The sequence below is a fragment of the Aythya ferina genome (genome assembly GCF_964211825.1).
Source record: "Aythya ferina genome assembly, chromosome: 18".
NCBI lineage: Eukaryota > Metazoa > Chordata > Aves > Anseriformes > Anatidae > Aythya > Aythya ferina.
Genome location: NC_140317.1, coordinates 5,187,529 through 5,207,951, shown reverse-complemented (window position 1 = coordinate 5,207,951; position 20,423 = coordinate 5,187,529). Strand labels below are relative to the sequence as shown.

Genomic DNA, 20,423 nt, shown 5'->3' with positions numbered 1-20,423 from the left:
CCCCCAGCCCTGCCACAGCCCCCACATGCCCCCACCCCACCAATTGCTGATCCCAGACCTCCTATATAAGCCCCCCATTCCCCCCCCAAAGCACCCCCCCAACCCCACCTCCCTCTCAGTCCCCCGTAACCAGCCCCCAGCCCCAGCCCGACCCCCTCAGCCCCCCATAACCACCCCCAGACCCCCATAAGCCACCCCCAGACCCCCACAACCTCACTCCCAGCCCCGGTACAACCCCCCTCCACCGCCTACCTCCCCCTCAGCCCCCCATAAACCACCCCCAGCCCCAGTATAACCCCCCCAGGCCCCCACCTCCCCCTCAGCCCCCCCATAACCAGCCCCCAGCCCCAGTACGACCCCCTCAGGCCCCATAAGCTACCCCCAGGGCCCCATTGACCACCCCCAGGCCCCCATTGACCACCCCCAGGCCCTATAAACCCCCCCCGGCCCTACCCGGCCCCCCGCCACCATTCGGCCCCGCGCCCCGCCGGAAGCAGGAAGAGCAGCGAGACGAGGAGGAGACCAGAGCGCCTCGGGGGAGCACTTCCGGCCTCCAAGGCCTGCCTTAAAGGGGCAGGCTTCCTGCAAAGGGCCCGGCGTTGCCATGGCAACGCGCGGCGCCGCCAGGCCCGAGCTAGGCCCCAGCCAGGAAAATCGCACGGAGAACAGGAAATGCGACGTGCTCCAGAAAATAAAACAAAAATAAAACCTGTATTCTAGGAAAGCGCCCGTTTTCTGTCTTGTTTTTCCAAAAAACAGGCACATAAGCATTAAACCTCTCTGTATGGAGTGTTCGGAGGCTGGATTTGCTCGGAGCTGGGGTTGGAGTTAATGTGGAGTAAATCAATATTTAGCTCTAATTTGCTCTTTATGGTTTCCGAGGCCCCCTATTCACGGTGAATTGTGCTTCGCTTTCAGTGGCTTTGACAGCTCCGCTCATGGCTAAGTGAGAGGCTTTTCAGCATGAATGAAGGTATCTCAGTCATGTAATTTAATCACAGATTTCCCTCCAAGACATCTCGGTACACACAGCCCAACAGAAGGAAAACACCACAACAAGCATGCAAGGGCTTTCTCCCCAATGGCTGATTAAAAATGAATAAGCACTTAGTTTTATTTCTGCAATAACACATTTTAGCAGACCTTTTATAAAATATAGACACAGATCTAAATGATGCATGTTGGACCTGGGTGGAAGGAGCAGCTTGCAAAGCCGAGCTCCGCACTGCTCACAAACCCTCGCCTTCAGGTTGCTGCAGAGCCCTGGCAGCCCAACCCAACCTGCTGACAGACCAGGGAAATCAACCTTTAGGCTCTTGTTAGTGGCCCTATACCCCGTGCCATGCTGTCTGTATGCTCACAGAGCTGCTCTGTGCCATAAACTATTCACTCGCTCATGTCTTTCTTCTGGTGTTTGTAAATACATGGTCAGACTGCTTCACAAGTACCAAGAAAAGTCTTTTCTGTCCTCGTGAAATCTGAGCCCCTGTTTTGCGCACACACAATTGCCACACAAAAGGACAAATGGAAACATGAATACCCACAGATTTGGGGAGCTCAGTTTGCATAGCCTGCGTTCACTTTTTCAGGGTGCCAAGCCCTTACTTTCTGCCCTTTGAACAGTGGTCACAAGCCCAGGGATGTTCACCTCTCTCCCCATATGGCCCAGCTTTTCATCTGTTGCTTGTTTAGTATGGGGTGAGGCAATGCTCAGTGGCTTTTTTTTTTTTTTTCTTCCTTCCACGCAGAGTACAACTCTGTAACGATACCAGAAGGTGTCCAGAGTGTGGTGGAAGAGCCCTGCAGGCAGGTTGTCAGAGGCCGGACCCCAAACCTCTCTGTCCCTCTGTACAGTGGCTGTGCTGGGCAGGCTGGCAGCCCGGCACCCTCACAGCAGAAAGGGGCTTCTCCAACCACTTCAAAGGGTCTCTGAGCTCCCCACAACCTGCTTAACACTGTGGGGCTGAGTACACCCTGATACACATGCAGTGGTGTGGAGGGAGGTGAAGACAGAAAAAATGGGGGTCAGTTTGGCAGATTTCATTTTAATTATTTAAAAATGCAACTTGGCCTTTCAGAAGGGACAAGCACCTTGGCACTGGAAGGATGCAGCTGGACACCCTGTTCCAGACAGGCACCTCCTTCCCTCTCCATCCTGCATCAGGACAGCACAGGGGCACATGTGTGCAGAACTTGAGAGCAGAGGCACACCACCTCCTTTTCTTTCCTCTGACTCTTAACACTGCTGAATGAGGCACAGTGCCACCCAGCTCTGACCGACAGCTCCCACGCCCCCGTGCTTTCATTTTTCCTCGATATAATACTGCCAGGGTTGCAGCCAGCTTTAAATGTTATACATCTCATTTATACAGCTGAACCCATGCTGTCTGGGTCTGAAAACAAACTATTTTTTTTTTTTTTTCCTTTTGGTAAAAGAAAGCATTACCTTTCTGAGATTTACACACTAGATCAAGCATAAACCTGAATTATCTTCTTCTCCTTTTTTTTCCAGGGAGTAGATAATAAGTAGATCTATCTATCCATCTGCTCTGTTACACGCCGCCCAGCTTGGCAGCATTTCTGTTGCTATTAAACCGCGTTCATCCCCCTTGACATTTAAAGGGCCGTTATATGATTACTGTCACAGTCTCATACGTGGATCCTTAAACCAATTCTCTCCTCCTCTTCCCTCTGATGATGGATTTGCTCGTTTATGCCATAGTAATTTGTTTTTCTCATGCTGTGCTCCAGCAAAACGTTTTCACTGTCAAACATGGTTTTCAGTATAGACCTTCCCTGCAGTGCCATGTTGTAACTGAGCAGCTCCGGGCAAATTGGAGCTGTCCTGTCTTTCAACAGCATTAGCAAAACGAAATAGCAGGAGCCTGGGTTGGATCCTCCTCGTTTGGAGTCACTGCTGCAGCACAGTGAACGGGGACAGAGAACAGCAGTGCAACTCCTGGGAACAGGGACCATTGTCCACCGTGACTGCTCCCCTGCCCTGACGCAGGATGTACCATGGGACACGCAGTCATCAGCTCAGCAGCAAGGAGCGTGAGGCACCTGCAAGCAGAGACACAATGCTTTCTGGCCTCTTTGGGAGCAGGTTTCCAGCATTTGGAAGCCACCATCCACATGGAGGTTTGCGACTCACCTGTGGGGTCAGCACACAGCAGGAAAATGCTGCTCCAGGGTTTGCTGCCACTGGAGCTTTTCCAGATGATCTGTGAAAGGAAAGAATATTTCAGTGTACAATGCCCTGAGCATGCTTTAAATTTCCTTTTGGACTCTCCTATGTTCTCTTATTGGCAAGATGAGGAACAGTGACACAGGCAGTACCCAGCTCCGCCAGGCTCTGCTGGACCATTTGGCCAGAAAGCTGGCCAATTCCTTGCCCCAGAAATCAGTTTGCAGTCTATGTATCTGATACGAAAGCCCAGCTCTGTACATCTTCCCACCACAAGTCACACACAGACGCCTGCCTCTCTCAGGGGTGCTCACACAAGTTGCTCGCCCCACCTTCCTTGGCCAGCACGACACAGGCAGCAGGACCACATCTGTGCTCCAGCTCCTGTTGCCTGGCTTAGGGCTTTCCCCCATCTCATGCTTGGAAAACGAGTCCAGCAGAGATCATGATGCCATCGTACCTTTACAGGATAGAGTCACAATGAGTGATGTGGCCAGTCACATCACTGGGATGCCTGATCCCAAGGCTCTTGTTGCATGCATGTCCATCCTATCATGGGGCCAGGGTGCTTCTGAATGGGAAGGCTGGGCCTGAAACATGAAATGTAAATTCCCTACTATGCAGAGCTCAGCTGTTTCTAGAATTCCTCCCAGCAGCAGATCCTCTGCTCCCAATCCCCAGCCTTAGAGAAGGACACAAAGGTTTCTGAACCTAATGGATTGCTACTGAACACCCTTGCTCACAGAGAAACATCCTTGTCCAAATCCAGCTGTGCTGGAGAGAGATGTTTTCTCTCTCAGTCACTTGTCACTGTCCCCAGCTGGAGGCTTTCCCTGCCATCAACCTGCCAGCAGCACTGCCTGCATGCTCACTCTGACAAACCCAGCTGGGCTGCTGCCCACGTGCCCTGCAATGATAACCACCAGGGCAGGCAGTGTGGTGGCCAGGCAAAGTGATGCTTCGTGTGAATTAACATGCAGAACTGCAGCTCTTCAAGGAGCTGAAACAAACCCTGAAGTGGGACGGAAAGTCCTCCCCACTGCTCAACCAGCACATCTGTGAGGTACAGACCCAGGCCACGAGGGGCTGTGGGGTGCTAATGCCTTCAAGAAGCACATCTGGATTGCAAAGATGACATTTCTTGGCTGCAGGGGCAACTGTAGGGCAGGAGGCCAACACCAGCAGTTACTCACCCAGCGTCCCCACCAAGCCAGGGGGACACAATCAGCTCTGCGGGCTGACAGACGTCAGGGATAACAACTGGCCTTAACCACGCCTGGTCCCTGGCTTGGCAGGATAGCAGGAGGAAGGCCAGGCACCTCATAAATGTGTGGTAGCTGGGGTCAGCCCAGGAAGGACTGTGCTAATCCCCCTTAATTTGTTGCTGGGGTAGCCCCACTCTGAAACACCTTAGAAATACTCTGGAACACTTGTCCCAGCTCCCAGCACACAAGGACAGCCCAACCAGGTTCCCCATCCCTGTGCCTGGACAGGCAGCTGCATTTTGAGATCTCTTTCTGTTGCATTCAGACAGAATTTGTCCAGTTTACTGCAGATTGCTGGAGCCTGTCAGGCTGGGAATGTTGCCTGCCCAGCTCATCGAGGCTGTGCACGAGCCCAGCATCCATCTCATGGCCGCCTAGGAGCTCCTGCTTCTCCCATGGGATCATTATCAGCTCTGCCATTGCATTCTACTGCATGGTACGAGTGGATCCGGGGAGGAGAGAAAAAACACATCTGGAGCCAGGAGATGGAGTATAGGAACAAGCACTGGCCAAAGTGACTCTAAAAAGCACATGGCATTCCTCTCTGGTGAGGTGCAGGCAAACCCTACCAAACCTCCCAGCTGTTCTCCTTGCCAGCATCATCCACCGCCTCCAGTAGGGCAGGTTTGGTGCTAAGAGCCTTTTAGAATCCCTGAAGCACCACTTCCCATTTAATTCTGCAAATGCAAATGGTGATTTGCAGGGAACTGTTTGATTCACAGGTTCATCCTTTATTTTGGCAGATAACATCAGTTAAACGCCTGCTTATTTCTGCTTTGTGAGAACAATATAAACCACTTAAGTACACATACAAGATAGACTGATCCGTAAGTGCTTATGAGCTCTTTGATTTACTGGGGCATCTTTATCTTTGCTGAGTATCTTACAATGTCATTTATTATTTAGCAGTAAATTAAAGCAGAGGGTCTGTGATTTTCAACAACAGAAATTAATATCCCAGCACTCCTTTGTACCATATATATCTATAATTTACAGCCCTGAAATCAGCCAGATAGAGCTGGAAGATAATCCGCTTCCCCTTCTCCCTTGTTACCTTCTGATTACTGCTGCACAGGGGGAAATAAAATATAGGCTTGCAGGAGAGATGCACAAGTCAGTGAAGGATAGTTTTAAATTAAAAGTCCGGTTTTTGTGGCTCTCGTGAGATCCCCTTCTCTCCCCACCCCACCCTTGTGCGCGCACCACTTACTGATAATATATCGAACAGGCTGCAATCTCACCCAGAGACCTCTGAATTTTAATCTCACCGATTCTATGCTCAGAGATAATCATTAATAAATAATAATAAGAACAACAACAATTCTTCCAGCTGCAAGTGTCAAGCATGCGCTGCAGGGTGCTTTGGCACAGGAGGGGTGGGCACAGCCCCTGCAGAGCTGGAACAGGTTGGAGGCTGTTTGGGAAGGGGTGGGCAGCCGGGACAGGTCTCTCCCCTTGGAGGCTGCACTGTGCTAGAAAGACGTGCTCACAGAGCCTGTGAGCGATCCTGGGGACAGGGATGGGGACATGCTGGAGAATAACGCATCCTTTGAGCTGGCAACCTCTCCCCTGGGCAGCTTGCTGCCAGCAGCCCGGTGCCACGCTCCAGCGCAATAACATGGCCAGAAAGTTTTATGGGCTGCGTCGGGCTCCAGCTGACACAAAGAAGCTAATAATTTACAGCGATCTCCTGTAGCACAAAGGCGAAACATGCCCCGCTTGGATGTAGCTGTGCAGGCTGCAGGGATAAATCAGCTCCAGCAGGGAGCAAAGATGAGAAGCAAAAAAACGATCCCAAACTCACTGCTTTTCCCTACAGGCGCCGTGGCTGCATCGGGCATTGGGCTGGGGCAGGCGCTGCAGCTTCACCCGGCTGGGCCAGCACCTGTGGGGACATCCTGGTGACATCCCTGGCATCACACCAACGTGATGCTGTCACCATGCTTCCACTTACACATGCACCCTCCGATTCCCCCACTAAATTAACTGAGCCATTCCCTTTGCCTCGAAACAGATAACAAGAAAGGAAGACATCAAGGAAAGGAATTCAGCAATTAAAAAATCATGCTTTCACGCTCTCTTCTTCTTGGAAACGTGTGGAAGTTTCCAAGGAGAAACCGTTGTGGTATTGTTTGTTTTTCAGCAGAAACGCAAGCTGATTAAAAGCAAACACAAAGCAATAGCTGTGGGGTCTCAGAGGCTTCCTCGCAGGAGTTCAAAGGAAAAGGGAATGACAATGGAAGCATCGCATCAAGATGTATTTAAGCTTTGAAGATTATATTGGTTATGGATGAATTAAAACACGCAATAATTAGCACTGAAAGCTACAACACCTGCAGACATGGGGAGAACTGTTCTCTTCATGCTAAGCCCTTCCAGCGATGCCAGTGCCAGGCTGGGTTACGGTCACACAATCTCCAGCAGCGTCTGTGCCGTGCTGTGCTGGATAAGGTTTATCATGGGGAAACACCACATTGCTTGGGATGGCAGCACGCCCTCAGACACTGTGCATGGGACAGCAGTGATCTGTCAGTTTTTTTTGGGGGGGACAGCCACTGCAGGCCCTTCATCCCCCCAAATGGGGACACGGGAACATGGGGCAAGAGCTTCTGGGCTGCTTGGGGAGGGTCCCAGCTTCTCGGGGAGTTTCACCTCCAGGTAATTCCAGCACAAAGTCACAACAGGCTGCCCACACCGTGCTCCTCCTGCTGTTGAGGCAGGATTGGGATATTCATACTACATGTACCTGTCTGAGGCCTGCAAACCAACCACATCTCTAGTGTGAGGGAGCAAAGGAGCTCCTTCCCTGTGTGCACACACCACTCTGGGCAGCAATAAGGACATTTGAAAGGAAGAAAAAAAAAACATCTGTGAGATTTATATCCACTCTTGTTAGAGCAACAGCAGTTCTCAGCAGTGTGGAGGCTGAACTGGGCTTTGTGTCACCTCAGGAGGGAAGTTCAGATCCCTGTTGATAAAAATAAATAAATAAACCCATAAAACCATTTCCACTGCAACAAAGTCAACCAGATTTGGCTTTTTTTTTTTTTTTTGGTGGAGGAGGAAAAGCCTTTCCAGGCACCAACGCTCAGCCCCAGCCTGAGAATCCCTTCCCGTGGGGGCAGTGCTAAGGGATGGATGGGGCTGGGTGGCTGCACCAGCTTGGGTTTTGCTGGTGGCATTTGCAAGTACAGGTCAGCATCGCCTCTTGTCCTTGTCATGCATCGAGGCCAGGTGGTGTACCACCCACTCCAGGAGGAGAAACACAACTGCATGCATCCTGCAGCATCAACACCCCTTCACCTGCTGCTGCCTCCTTTTCCCTTTCCCTTTTGATCTCCTCACTCAAGGAGCTGAGCAGATCAAAGCTGACCCCGGCTAGCCTGTCCTGCCAAAACTTCCTCCCTTTAGGTGCAAAATAGCAAAAAAAAAAGACTTTGTGATTGAAGTCACAAGTGGGGTGCTCTGAAACCCACCTGCGCCCACCCGTGCAGATGCCCTCCTGTCTGTCGGAGGAGGGATGCGGAGCCATAACCCACAAAGCTGTGCAGATAAATTTAAAACCCTTAGGGATAATAAAAAAGCCTCGTCACCCTGAACCAGTGCTGGGAGTGTCCCCGCTGCCACTAGGTGTCACTGAAGGCTGGCTCTGGGCTCGCCACCTTCCCCCGCATCCCTCGGGGCCAACAGCCCTTGGCCAAGGCCTTGAGCATCGTTGCTGGGGGCCCGGGGGGGCTGCAGGAGATGGGGGGGGGTCCCAGGCCCTGAGCTTCATTGCTGGGGCTCAGCAGACTCTGGGCAGGGATGCAGTGGCTGCCCGGGCTGCTGGAAGCCTTGTGGGGGAACAGAAGAGAGAAATGGGTCAGTTCCTTTGGAGGAATCGCCGCTGGCAGCTCGGTGGCATGCCAAAAGGACGATTTTGGGGCAGTGAGAGGTCTGCAGGTTGGCACAGGGCACGGTGCTCCAAGCAGCAGGGCTATGAGCTTGGCTGAGATCCCCCCAAAGCCACAAACCCACCTGTTTGTTTAGTGTCTCCCTAATAAATAGCATCCTTCCCTTCCCAATTCTGGCCACATCCTGGGCTGCACCATTGCAGGAGGCTTCGCCCTGAGCACAGGGAGTGACTGCGGTGCTCTCCCAAGGGACAAGGGGGTGCTCCTGGGGGCAGTGGGTGGCCTCCAGGCAGCTCCTCCACCCCAGCCTCCTGTCCTGCCTCCGCAGCCCCCCGGCACAGCCACTGCCCTAGGGAGCTGCTCACCGAGCCCAGGGAGTGATTTGGTTTTTCACTTCAAAACAGCACACCAGCTTCAGCTCCAAATGAAAAGCAATTTTGCACCAGCAACGAACGATGTAGGCAAAGTTGGAAATACTCCCCAGCTTCCCTCACTAAAAACCATCAAGACCAGGCCTTCTCCCTGCAAATATCTCCTGTAATTATCATTTTCTAGTTAAAAAAAAAAAAAAAAAAAAAAAAAAGCAACGAATTCCAAATTAGATACCTGTAGTTGTAGGTTAAAGTTCACATGACAGATATCAAATATTACAGGAGAGTAAAAGCCCCATTCTACTGCTAACCTTCCTCAATGAATTTGGGGACTCCCTGATTCCACCACCCCGACACCCAGCCACGTGTGCTCTGACATTCCTCTAACACAAAAAATAGAAAAAAAAAAAAAAAAAAGCAATTTCCAAGCCCATTTCTATTCTTCCAAATGTCATTCAACATGTAGCAGAGCAGTCCCTACTCTGCAACAGACACCCATAAATCAATCCAAAAGTCCATGCTGATTAAAGATGTGATTTTCACTTTTTTTTTTTTTTAATCTATTTGTTCAAGGTGCTCTTGTAGGCAAAGACTTCCTCGTGTCCACCAGGGCCGGATGGGGAATGGGTGGGCTGCAGTAACCCAGAATGGCAGCAGGATGCTTTGCCAGGCTTCCTGAGGAGTTCCTGAGGATAATTTTTTTCCACCAAGGGTCTCGGGGCAGGGCTCGGTGGCTTCAGAGAAGAGCCATCGCTGAGCACCTTTGCCATCCCTGTGACAAACCTCATGGTCAGTGATAACAAACACTCAGAGGCAGCTTTTAGAGATGTGGGCATTGGGAAAGGCCCCAAAGGGACGCGCTGGGCTGAGCCCTGGCTGCCCAATGCCAGGGTGGCCCCATGGCAGGGTGACAGCTCCTCGCCATCACACGCAGGGACAGAGCAAGGCCACCCCCAGGCTGTCCCCACAGCCAGGGACGAAGGGGACAGCTCACCAGCAGCTTCATTATTCCCACTCCTGGGCTCAAATTGTGACACTTATTGGGAAGGGGTAATAAAAAAACCAACCCAACCACCAAGGCCACAGAGCCCAGGAGAGCTGGGGGGCGAATCCGAGCTAATTTCATGCAAGAAAACAGCTATTAAGCTTTCTGAGGCCTTCTGAAGAGAATTAAAAGGGAATTAAGTTGCTCACTTCAGCTTAGTCAGTACAAATAAACCCTCAGCTGTTGGATTAGCGATGCCGGAGCAAGAGTGGTGGCTGCTGGATTTTTTTTTTTTTTTCTTTTGATTCTTGTCATTTGAGGGAACATAGTGTCAAACCAGCCTGGCTCTCCTCCAAGAAACCGCTGCCTTTGTGGCTACGATGCCGCTGCTTTCATTCCTGGCAGAAATAAAGGAGCAGCAGAAAACCAAACAAAACCCTCCCTGGTCCCAGTTCACACCGGTACCTTCTGTCCCCACAAGGGCCCATGTGGATCTCATTTGGAGGAGAAATCCTTTTCCAAACAATATTGGACAAGGAAATGTACCTGGCACATAAAGAAACCCTCACTCCCTGCGTGCGAACAGCTCACTCTGCACAATTGAACTCATGCTGCACCTGACAAAAGAGATGAGCCGAAGCAGGGAACAAACTGCCAAAGAGCAGCTGCTTGCAAATGGTCTCAGAAATAAAGATTAGATGGGCTTAATGAACACATCCTCTGTCAACAGCACCAAGGCACAATCAGAGAGGAGCGACCCCCTGGGCACCGAGCTGCTGCCCCGAGCCCGGTGTGGTTTTGTGCACTGAGATCCGAGGGTCTGCAGAACCCGGCTGGAGCGGCTGAGCAGGCAGGGCTGGCACCGAGGTGGCCACAGGGGCTCGTCCCTTTGCTGGGGCAAGACGAATAAAAGCTCAGAAGCTTCATTTCTGCACCCAGGGACTCCAGGTGCAAGCCAGCCTCCCCGTGCCTCAGTTTCCCTACCTGAAAAAAATACACTTCTCTTTTTTTCCAGCACATTGATGGATATCAACTTACAAATCTATCTATACACACACACAATTATAGTGGGATAAGTAAGAATCCCTGGCTAAGTTGCAGGATATATACCCCACCCTACACACATGCTTAGCAGGGTCACAGACTCGCAGTGTTTAGGTACATTTGCAGAGTTAATCCAAGGCAGAAAGCAGTAAAACTGCCGTGCTGGGGCAGAGGGGGGCTGCTGGGGTGTGCTGGATCCTGCCAACCCCTGGGTGCCCGCAGTGCTGGAGCTGCAGGTTCACAACCACAGGCAGGACATGTGCTCCTCGCCACCCCTCGATGCTTTTGTGGGGTACCTGTGGACACAGGCACGGCTGAACAAGTATGACCACTACCTGCCATCATTAACGGGACAGATTTCTTATTTTGGTGCTTGTGGGGCTCTTTCAGGGAGGTGTGAATGGCTGAGAGGTTGCTCCTCTGTGCCTCCACCATGCCGTGTGGCTTGGTTGTTGTGGGTGCTGTGAGCTACCGGGGCTCCTTGCCATGCCCAGGCACTTTGGGAATAAAAGTCCTGGTGTGCAAGTGTCTGTGTGTGAGAATACAACGACATGGGGCAGAGGGGAGGTGTGATGGGAACAGAATTGGGACTTACCCACCTGCAGCATCCATCGCACCCCAGCTCCCCGAATCCCCTCCCGAAGGGGCTGTTGGACCCTTTGAAGGGGGCAACCACAAGTTCAAAGACTGCAAAAGCATTAAAAAACAGCACAAGTAAATACTCACAGCCCCTGGCGTTTGTTCTGGATCAGGCAGCCCTCGCACTGCCGCCCTTCCCCTGCCTCGGAGCCTTTTTCTCTTCCTCCTCCTCACCTCCCATCCCTCCATTCCCAGGAGCTTTGGAAAGCAACAAGCTCAAAGGGGAGCAGAAAGGGAGGGAGCTGCGGAGCCTTGCTGGCCAGGGAGGTGACACACTTGGCATCATTATGCACCGATAATGATCTGCACAGGCAGCACTCCCTGCCTGACCCTGAGCCTGATGGCAAATAAAACCTCTCGCTCCATTAGCATGGTGCCACTTGAGCCAGCAGCCGATTTTCCTCTTACGGAGCCAGCAGACAGGGGAGGGATGAACAATTTTGACCCCAGAAGGGAGCAGCTTTGCGGAGTGAAAGGGCAAGGCAGATCCCTCTGGCACTGAAGGGCAGGGCGAGAGCTGTGGGCAACAGCCGGGAGTGGTGGCACCAGCACCCTGGGGACAGGGATCTGTGGGTCCCAGCCAGGGGCTGTGACAGGAGCGTCACCAGCCACCCCCTGGGCTTTAGCAGGGATCCCTCCTTCCCTGCACCTGCAGGGTGCATCCCATGGCTGTGCTCTCACCAAAGCTTTCTGCATCTCATTTTAGAAGCTTTCTTGCGTGCAAATAACTCTTCCCCTGCCACAGCACTACCTGGGGACAAGTCCCAGAGGTGTCACCTTCAGTGGCACGAGAAGGAAGCTGACCAAGCTGACCCAGCCCGGCTCCAGGGCTCACCTCACTCCAAGCACCCCTGTTTGACACACTTAGGCACCGACCCCAAAAATCAGTAGGAACCAACCTGCCAAAACTTGAGCCAAGACAACACCAGTAGGAAAATCTTCACATGCCCATGCCCAGGCTGCAAGGAGCAAGCAGAGCCGGCTGTGCCCAGGGCCTGCCATCACCACGAGCCCTCGAAACAGGAGCATTTCGGGTCCTGAGTGCCGAGCCGAGTCTGGCACCTTCTCCACAGCTGCTGCTGCCACCACGACGCCGAGCCTGGGTGCCTCTCCTGCTGATGCTATTTAGGCTGACAGTGTCTTTTTGATTAAATCCTGCAGCTTGCAGGGTGCCGTGCTGCCTGGCATGTAACGCTTACACCATTAGCGGGGTGTGTTCATCGCCGCCTTCTCCTCCTCTGTGCTGCTCGCCTCTGGGCAGTGCTAAGGACTACGTGTGCTCCCTTCCCTGCTTTGATTGCACACTCCATAGGGGCTTTTCCCTTCCTCAGCTGTGAGACAGGGGTAGCAGGGCCTCAGAGGATACTCAGGTTTATTTGAGGGTGGCAATAAAGCAAATTTGCTTTGTCCTAGCCTCCCGGGTTGCTTGCTGCAGGAGAAATGGATGAACCAGGGCTGGGGAGGTCCTGCCTGCTCCTGTGCAGTGCCCCAGCCACTCAGCCCCACACAGGTTCCCTCTTCCCCTCGGCTTTGCGTGCCAAGGAAGCAGACCACGAGCTCGCTGTGCCTTCAGACCTGTTTCCATCACTGCTGGGACTGTGGAGAGCACACAGATCCTCAGAGCATTTTAACAAGTGCCTTGCTCCTGCATTGCCCGGCAGCATCTCCCAAGGGAGAGAGCAAAATCCCCCACAGGATGGAGAAATGGGTGTTTGGAAAGCCCCACAGGCTGCTGCAGGCACTGGTTTGGGGGAGGCAACGTGGGAGAGCTGCACTTAGACACAACCAGGACAGAAGGGAGGTGGCTGGAGGGACTGGGGACCCCAGTGGGCTGCATGGGACAGGCACGCTCCCAAAGCCCCTTGCTTGTTATGGGAGCAGAGCCTGATCCTGTACAGCAAACACGAAGAAGCAGCTGTGGAGCTGCCTGACAAGGCAAAACCTTGGCCCTGGCCTAAAAACATTGCTTGGTACTCTCCTGCCCTGCAGCTGGAGGTTGTTGCTACTAAAACCAGGGGCAGAAACTCGGCAAAAACTCCAAACGCAGCCAAAGCAACTTCCCCAGAAGTGTGCACCTCACCCAGCCCCATTTATATGTTTTGATACGCCATTTGTATCATATTCAAGACAGAAAATATAGCAATCCTTTCATTTTAAGCAGCTGCCAGGTGGCCCAGCCCGTCCACAGGGCAGAGGCAGCTCCGGACCTAGGAGCGGGCACAGCACCGAGCTGCAGTCCCAGCAATGAGCCACATCTAATAAAATAATTGAACGTGATCGCCTGCCCTACTGGGATCGTGGCCAATATCCATCGCAGGAACCTCATCTGCAAGGAGATTGTTCGTGAAGGGGGGAGAGGGGAAATAAAAGCCAGTGCAAGGCCCGGTTCTGCCAGGAGCCAGGCGGGGTGCAGCTGCAGGACCTGCCCCTGGAGCTGGGGGGGCTCACAGCACATCGGTGGGGATCAGAGGGGCACAAGAGCCTGCCCAGGCATCCCAGGCTCCTGGTGAGCTGGGAGCACTGGTTGTTCTGGGATGGCAGAGGCCTGAAGGAGACAGCTTAGGCAATGCATCAGCGCCGCCTGCACCCTGCAGGGAGCAGCCAGGCCATGCCACGTGCTGGGGATAGCCCAAGGATGGAGGGGGCTGAATGTGCCCACCACCCCTTTTTAGCACCCCTTGCCATACCCACACATCCCCAAAAACTGTAACTCTTGGCCCAGCCCCACCGCACGACACAGTGAAGGGAAAGGTGGCGGCTGTTGCGGGAAAACAATGAGAAAGCAGAAAGAAAAATGCCAGTGATATAACTTTGCTAATAAAAGACATGACAGGGATAATAAATGCAATTCTTCCTCGGCTGCCCTCGCTGTTCCAGAAGCCATCCGTTACTCTAAAGCGCCGGATGAATTTTTTTCTCCTTTTCAATAGCGAGCAGGCTCAGCTGCCCAGCACGTCGTTTGTTTCCAGCATGGTACAAGTGTCTGGCTCTGCTGGCAGCAGCTCCCTGCCGCTGGGATCCTTACAAAGGTTTTTTTTTTTTTTCCCCCCCTTTTTTTCTCCCTCTTGGAAACCTGTGTGTGAGCACACAGGGCAGACAGACGGCTACTCGGCGCTGAGCTAAATGACAAACCGCTCCGACGGCTGCTGGGAGGGGATTTCGGAAGGTTCTGCATGTTCTCAAGTGGTGTCCTCTGCACTTGGCTCAAGCTGCTTTAGGTTTTGGTATTATGTATTAACTGCTCCTGGATACGATCGAGTTAACCAACGAGCCAGGACCCAGAGGCACAATCCAGCATCCCTAAACTGCACTGAAAAGAACTGTAAGGATTTTGCCCTGGGAGAAAAAAAAAATAAATATATATATATAGATCCTCTTGCTCCCGGCAGCAAGCTCTGCCCTGAGTAGCTCTGACAATCCAGCAGGGCCTTGTTCCCCTCCCCAGGAGGGGACAGCGGGATGGCTGCTCCTTCCAGCCCAGACCCAAGGCAGGAGGCACAAAGGGAGGCGCCCCCTTTGTGGGATGACTTTTCTCTCTTATTTTTTACCTTTTATATTCCCCGCACAGCCCATGCGCCTGGCAGTATGCTAACACCGCCACCAGATTGAAGTTGGAAGATGAGAGCAATCAAATCCATTTCCACAGGATACATTTAACTGGACAGGTTTTGCTTTAAACCTAAGTACCCTACCGGGGATTCATTACCCAAATCCATCCACTTCCCATTTGTTTTTAACAGGAGGGAAGATGAGCTCTGAATAATTAAAGGCAGCTCCTCTCTGCGCGCTGCCCGTGCCTGCTCGCCCCGCTGCAGGGCCCAAGCCCAGCACCATCTAGAGACCCCACAAAGCCCCAAATTTTGGGGAATTCCACATAAAAACCCACCTGGATCCTCTTTGCATGACTCATGTAAGATCCCAGCTGGGACATGAGTTGCCCCATTCACACATTAAACCAGGTACCCAGCAAAATCAGTGCTAAAAACTAGAAATAAAACAATCACCCTAAAAAAGGGAGCTGGGGAGCAGGCACCGATGTTTTCCAACTTAGAGCTCATCCAGATTCTGGTTTGCAGTCACATCATCTGCCCAAGGCTGGGCTGCCCAGGCACGTCTGATGGCAATCGCTTCCCCTCGCAGGGGCAGCTGGGGAAGTGGTGACAAATCCCTCCAGTTAATTAAAAAGCCCCACTCCCAACAACACAGCCGAGCTTTTGAAGTAATTTATGATCGCTTATTCATTTTGTCCCAGCACAATCTCGGTGGAAATGTAAAATTCAGCTACTGTATGATTTTCTCTTCGCATTGACTGGAAGAAGAGAGAACGAATAGATTGTGTTAAATTAATTATCAGCATTGATTTCTTGTCTTTTTTATATTTTTATCCCAAGACAGAGCCTTCAGTAACTTTGAAGAATCTCAAGCACTCAGGCTTGGAAAATTGATCTAGTGGTTTCTGTGAAGCAGTGTTTCCAAGCTCCCCTTCCTCAAAATACACTCTAAATGTTAATTTGCATGCTCGAGAGGACCTGGGTGATTCGTCATCATCCCTCCCTCCTCTCCCTTCTCCCAGATGTAGCTACTAGTTCCCTTCTTAATTGATTTTCATATTTAGATTCAGTTCCAGGGAAAGTAATTTGGAGACTGAATCGGGGACTGAATTAATAGCTGACAACAAACGGGAACTTTGATGGGACTTCATTAGGCCATCGGAGCACCCGAACTCGCGCTCTCTTCCTCCAGCAGTTTAATTTTCTTGATCCATTATAAATCATTATATTGAAAAATAGCTGCTAAATAGACTCCTCACTTCTTTTGCAGCGGAGCCTAAAGCTGCTAGATAAGGGGAAGGAATTGCTTGCAAATATTGATTTGAGCACCAGCCCTGGAGGGCCTCTTGGCATCAGCAAAGGGGCTGGCGGCCAGGTGGCAGCTCAGGTGTACGGGACCAGGGCAGCACAGAGTCCCAAAGCAGGGGCTGTGAAGGCTCATGCCATGCCTTTCCTGCTCATATTCCCCATCCTGATGCGCTCACGGTACCAGGATATGCCTGGGGACCCCAGGGCACGAGGGATGCTCGTGGTGGCCAAATCGCTGCAAGCTGCAGCTGGAGAAACCCTCCCATGTCCCTGGGCTGCTCAGCACCTGCTGGCACAGCATGGGAAGGAGTTGGCTGGCCTCTATCATCCCAGGGCCCTCATTAACACTGCTTAATTAACGCTCACAGGCACTCCAGGCAGTGTGGCAGTGCTCCAGCTGATGGCTTTTTCCTATCACCAGCATTTTCCTGCACTGGCCTGCCCAGGGAGCTTCAATCCCACCGCAGCTCTGGGTCCACTTATTGCACTTTTAGCACCTGAACGTGCACAAAACCCTCTCACAGGGATGAAATGTTTCTCTGCCAGTCCATTTCAAAGGAAGAAATGTTTCTCTGCCAGTCCATTTCATTTTAGGGCTGCTCCAACGCTGGCTGGAGAAGGCAACTTCTTCCTCTAACTGCTCTAAACACAGTTAATTCTTTTATAAATTAACTCGCACAGTGTCACACTACATTACCTCACCTTGGAATATTTTTATTCTGAACTTTGCATGGCTGATAAACGGAACGATGCTTGGATTTTCTCTGGGGATATTTTACCCGCACCGCAACTTATTAAAATACAGCTGACTGCGGAAGAAACTGCGCTTCTCCAGCAGGGCCCAGGTTACCCAGCGAAACACAGATAATGAATAACGGTTTATGGCAAAACTGATAATTCAGCAGCTAGTACGTAGCCCAGAGGCTTCCTTTAATCACATGAAAGTGCTGGGCAAGGTGCCATGCCCCAGGGGCCGTTTGGGAAGCAGAGGTCCCAAGGAAGGGTGGCACCAGGTCACCTCGAGGGGTGGCACTGGGCACTTGAGGGAGTTTTGTAGGCCACAGAGTCCCTGCCCAGCTGCTGTGACTGACTGCAGCACTTTATCCCTAGCTGTGAAATGCCTTTATTTTATTTTATTTATGGCAGGGGCCAGGAGCTAGAGCCAGGCAGCTCTGTTTCGGGCTGGGTTTGCTGCCTCCCATGCACAGGGCAGGAGGGGGCATCTGGGTCTTTGCTATATCTGTTGTGGGGCTGCAGCCCCCACCAAAAGCACCCCAAGCACCCAGCTGCAGAACTCAGCCCCATACCTTGTGGCTGAACAAGGGCAGGTCCCACCCCACCTCCCCATAACCCCAAAACCAAGCCCCCCACCCCAAAACCTACCCCCAAATCCCAGCAGCTGTGCGCAACAGGGCCACCAGACAGCAGAGAACGGGTGCCACCATGTACCTCTGGGTGCCAGGAGACACCGGTGGCTGCAGACCACGGTCCCCAGCAGTGCAGCATCACAGAGCAGGGCCAGGAGGAAGCCCCTGAGCAGCTCCTGGCTCTGCCTCCCCAACACCATCACAGGAGATGTCAAACCCTGCTGCTCCCCAGCCCTCCCCTTTATAGCACCTGAGCCCCATTAACCCCCAGCTGCCCACCCGTGTGGGGAGAGCTGTCACCCCGGTGCTGTCCCCATCCCTTTCTTCCCTTTCCAGCCTTTCCCACTACCCAGGGCACTGCTGGGCTGCTTCCAGTGGCGGTGGGATCAAGCAGGTGGTAAATAGCTCGTTTTCCTAAACACTGCTAACCCGAAGCGTAAGCAGCAGGGGGCCAAATGGGGCTGTTTGGGTGTTTGGCTGTTTGAAAAACAGATCAGGGGGGTGCAATGGGCAGGGGGGTGCTCTGCTGGAGGGGGTTTGGCAGAGACCCAAATTGGGTGACACCCTGGGATGGTGCGGGGACAGCCGCGGGCTCTGCTCGGTGCTGCCAAGCAGCCCCATCAGTGCCGTGCCTCAGTTTCCCTGAGGTACCAAGAGCCAAACCTCAGTTCCCAGCAGGGTCGGCAGCACCATCCCTGCTGCAGGGAGAATCTTACAGAGGGCTGTGCATCTGAGTCAGGCAAGGGATTTATATCTGAGCCAAGCAAGGGGTGTACATCCGAGTCAAATCCTTTTTCCTCACCTCTCCTGGGCAGAGCGGACACTAACGAGACCTGACAGTGCCCGTACCTAGCGGGAGGGCAGGAGCAGAGCCCTGGGGTGGAGCTGGCTCCCCCAGCCTTGACCCCGCTCCTGGAGGATGTTTCCCCCCTCCAAAAATTCCTCCTTCGCCCCCAGCTCCAAACCCACTGCTGGGGCAGAGGAAGGCGGCGCGGCAGCCCCGGGCCCTGCTGCTGTCGAAAACTCGGGCTTAATTATGAACGATGAACACTTGAGAATCTGACCCGAGGTAGCTGTTGTTGAGTCAGCCTCTGTTTAATTGCTTGCAAATATTACACTGGCTCACAGTGTGGGCTGTAAATTACCAGCAAACAAAGTGCGGAAGCTGCTTTACAGCTGATATATTGCTTCTTGGGTGAGTTTGGGATGGGAGGCATCATTTTGCTGAGATACCCGTGCCTTCCCTGGGATCTGGCTGTGGTGAGGGGTGCAGGGGGATGCCAGCATCCCTCCGGTCTGTGCCTGCTCCTCACGGGCAGGAAGATCCACGGGAAGTAAAACGTGGAGGCATCCAGGCTGAGTGCTGCAGCAGTGTTTGTGCCACTTGCTGAGAGCCTCAGAAGTGCCAAGTGCTATTTATCAATATTTTCCAATACCCCCTAAGGTGAGTCTTTCTGAAGATTTCAGCATGAGGGTTCGTTAAGTGACTTCAAGTGAAAAAGAAGGAAAAAAAAAAAAAAAGAAGAAGAATCCGTTATTCAGCAGCGCAAATTTCCCCCGAGGCTCCTGTTATTACCGCCTTCCAGTTATGAGTGATTTATCCGTGATGCTCCTGGCTTGGCACACACTTTGCAAATGATTGTTCCCAGCATGTGCATGGCATGAGCGCCAGGCTGGGCACCCCGCGGGGTGCTCAGCTGGGGGGGCTCTGCTGTGGGATGCTGAAGCCTCAGGGGGGCTCCTTGGCAGCCCCAAATGTCACCTCGTGGAGGGGTTCCCACCTCTGCGACCTGGTGGGGATGTCCTGGGGACTGGTTCTGGTCCTGGTGGTGGTGGCTTAGGACTGTGGCCATATCTCAAGTCCCATTAAGTGACAAATATTTGTGACTGGTGGCCAGCACGGAGCGATGGCTGGTGCAGTCTGTAGGTGACTAAGAGGAAATAATCGCGCATCGTTTCTAGATCATTCTTAGTAATGCTCAAAGGAAACCCTGCTCTTTGAAGCAGCCCCCCCAAAAAAAAGCAAGGTTATTTCAGGGCTTCGTAACTTCCCCTTGGCCAGCAGAAAACAGGAGGCAAAATCAACAGCAACCTCAATGCCAGCAGAAAACAGGAGGCAAAACCAACAGCAGCCTCAGCCACGCTCACCAAGGCCACCGCCTGCCCCTGTTTCCCTAGAAAAGGCACATTAAGCATTAAAACCGCTGCCGCTTTCTCCCCATCTTCCTCCGAAACTCCGAGACGAAGGATTATTAATTGATGAAGGAGCCTCTCTCCGTGAAAGCACTCGCTCTCCTGTGCACAGAAATGCAAACTATAATTAGCGAGGCTTTTTTCCTTTCGGTGCGCACGGCCCGGGTGCGCTGCGAAGCCCTCGGGAGGCTGCTGCGCTGGGGACTACGTGAGTGGGGGGAGCAGGGGCTGGTGGCACGAGCAGGGATTGTTCCCAACCATCCCGGTGAGCTCAGCTCTGCTCAAGCCCCGAGCATCACCCTGAGGCAAAAGAGGATGTGTCCGCTGTCTGTCTGTCCCCTTGGGTGGTTTTGGGATGTTTTGCAGGTGCCCCCTCCTCCCCGTCTGCTTCTGATGTTTCTGCATGACTCAGGACTGCAGGGGAAAAGCACAGATCCTACAAAATGCAGGGATGAGATGGGGTTTAGGTTTATATCAAGAATGACAGACGGGGGTCACATCCCTGTGGATGGGGGTGCTCAGCCTGGCATCTCTGCAAACCCAACCCAGGCGGGCACCCCATGGGCTGGACAGTGCTGCCCATCTCCTAGACACAGCCCGGGGCAGCCAGAAAGGCATTT

At 52.7% G+C, this 20,423-nt stretch overlaps 1 long non-coding RNA gene across 1 annotated transcript; it reads right to left on the bottom strand.

The window, feature by feature from the left end:
- Window positions 1-6,626: 6,626 nt before the first annotated feature.
- Window positions 6,627-17,820, bottom strand: LOC311421003. Its single transcript, XR_014684645.1, has 2 exons — window positions 17,693-17,820; window positions 6,627-7,420 (listed from the first exon to the last, which is right to left on the bottom strand). It is a non-coding gene; the product is annotated as an uncharacterized lncRNA (long non-coding RNA).
- Between the last annotated feature and the right edge of the window lie 2,603 nt (window positions 17,821-20,423).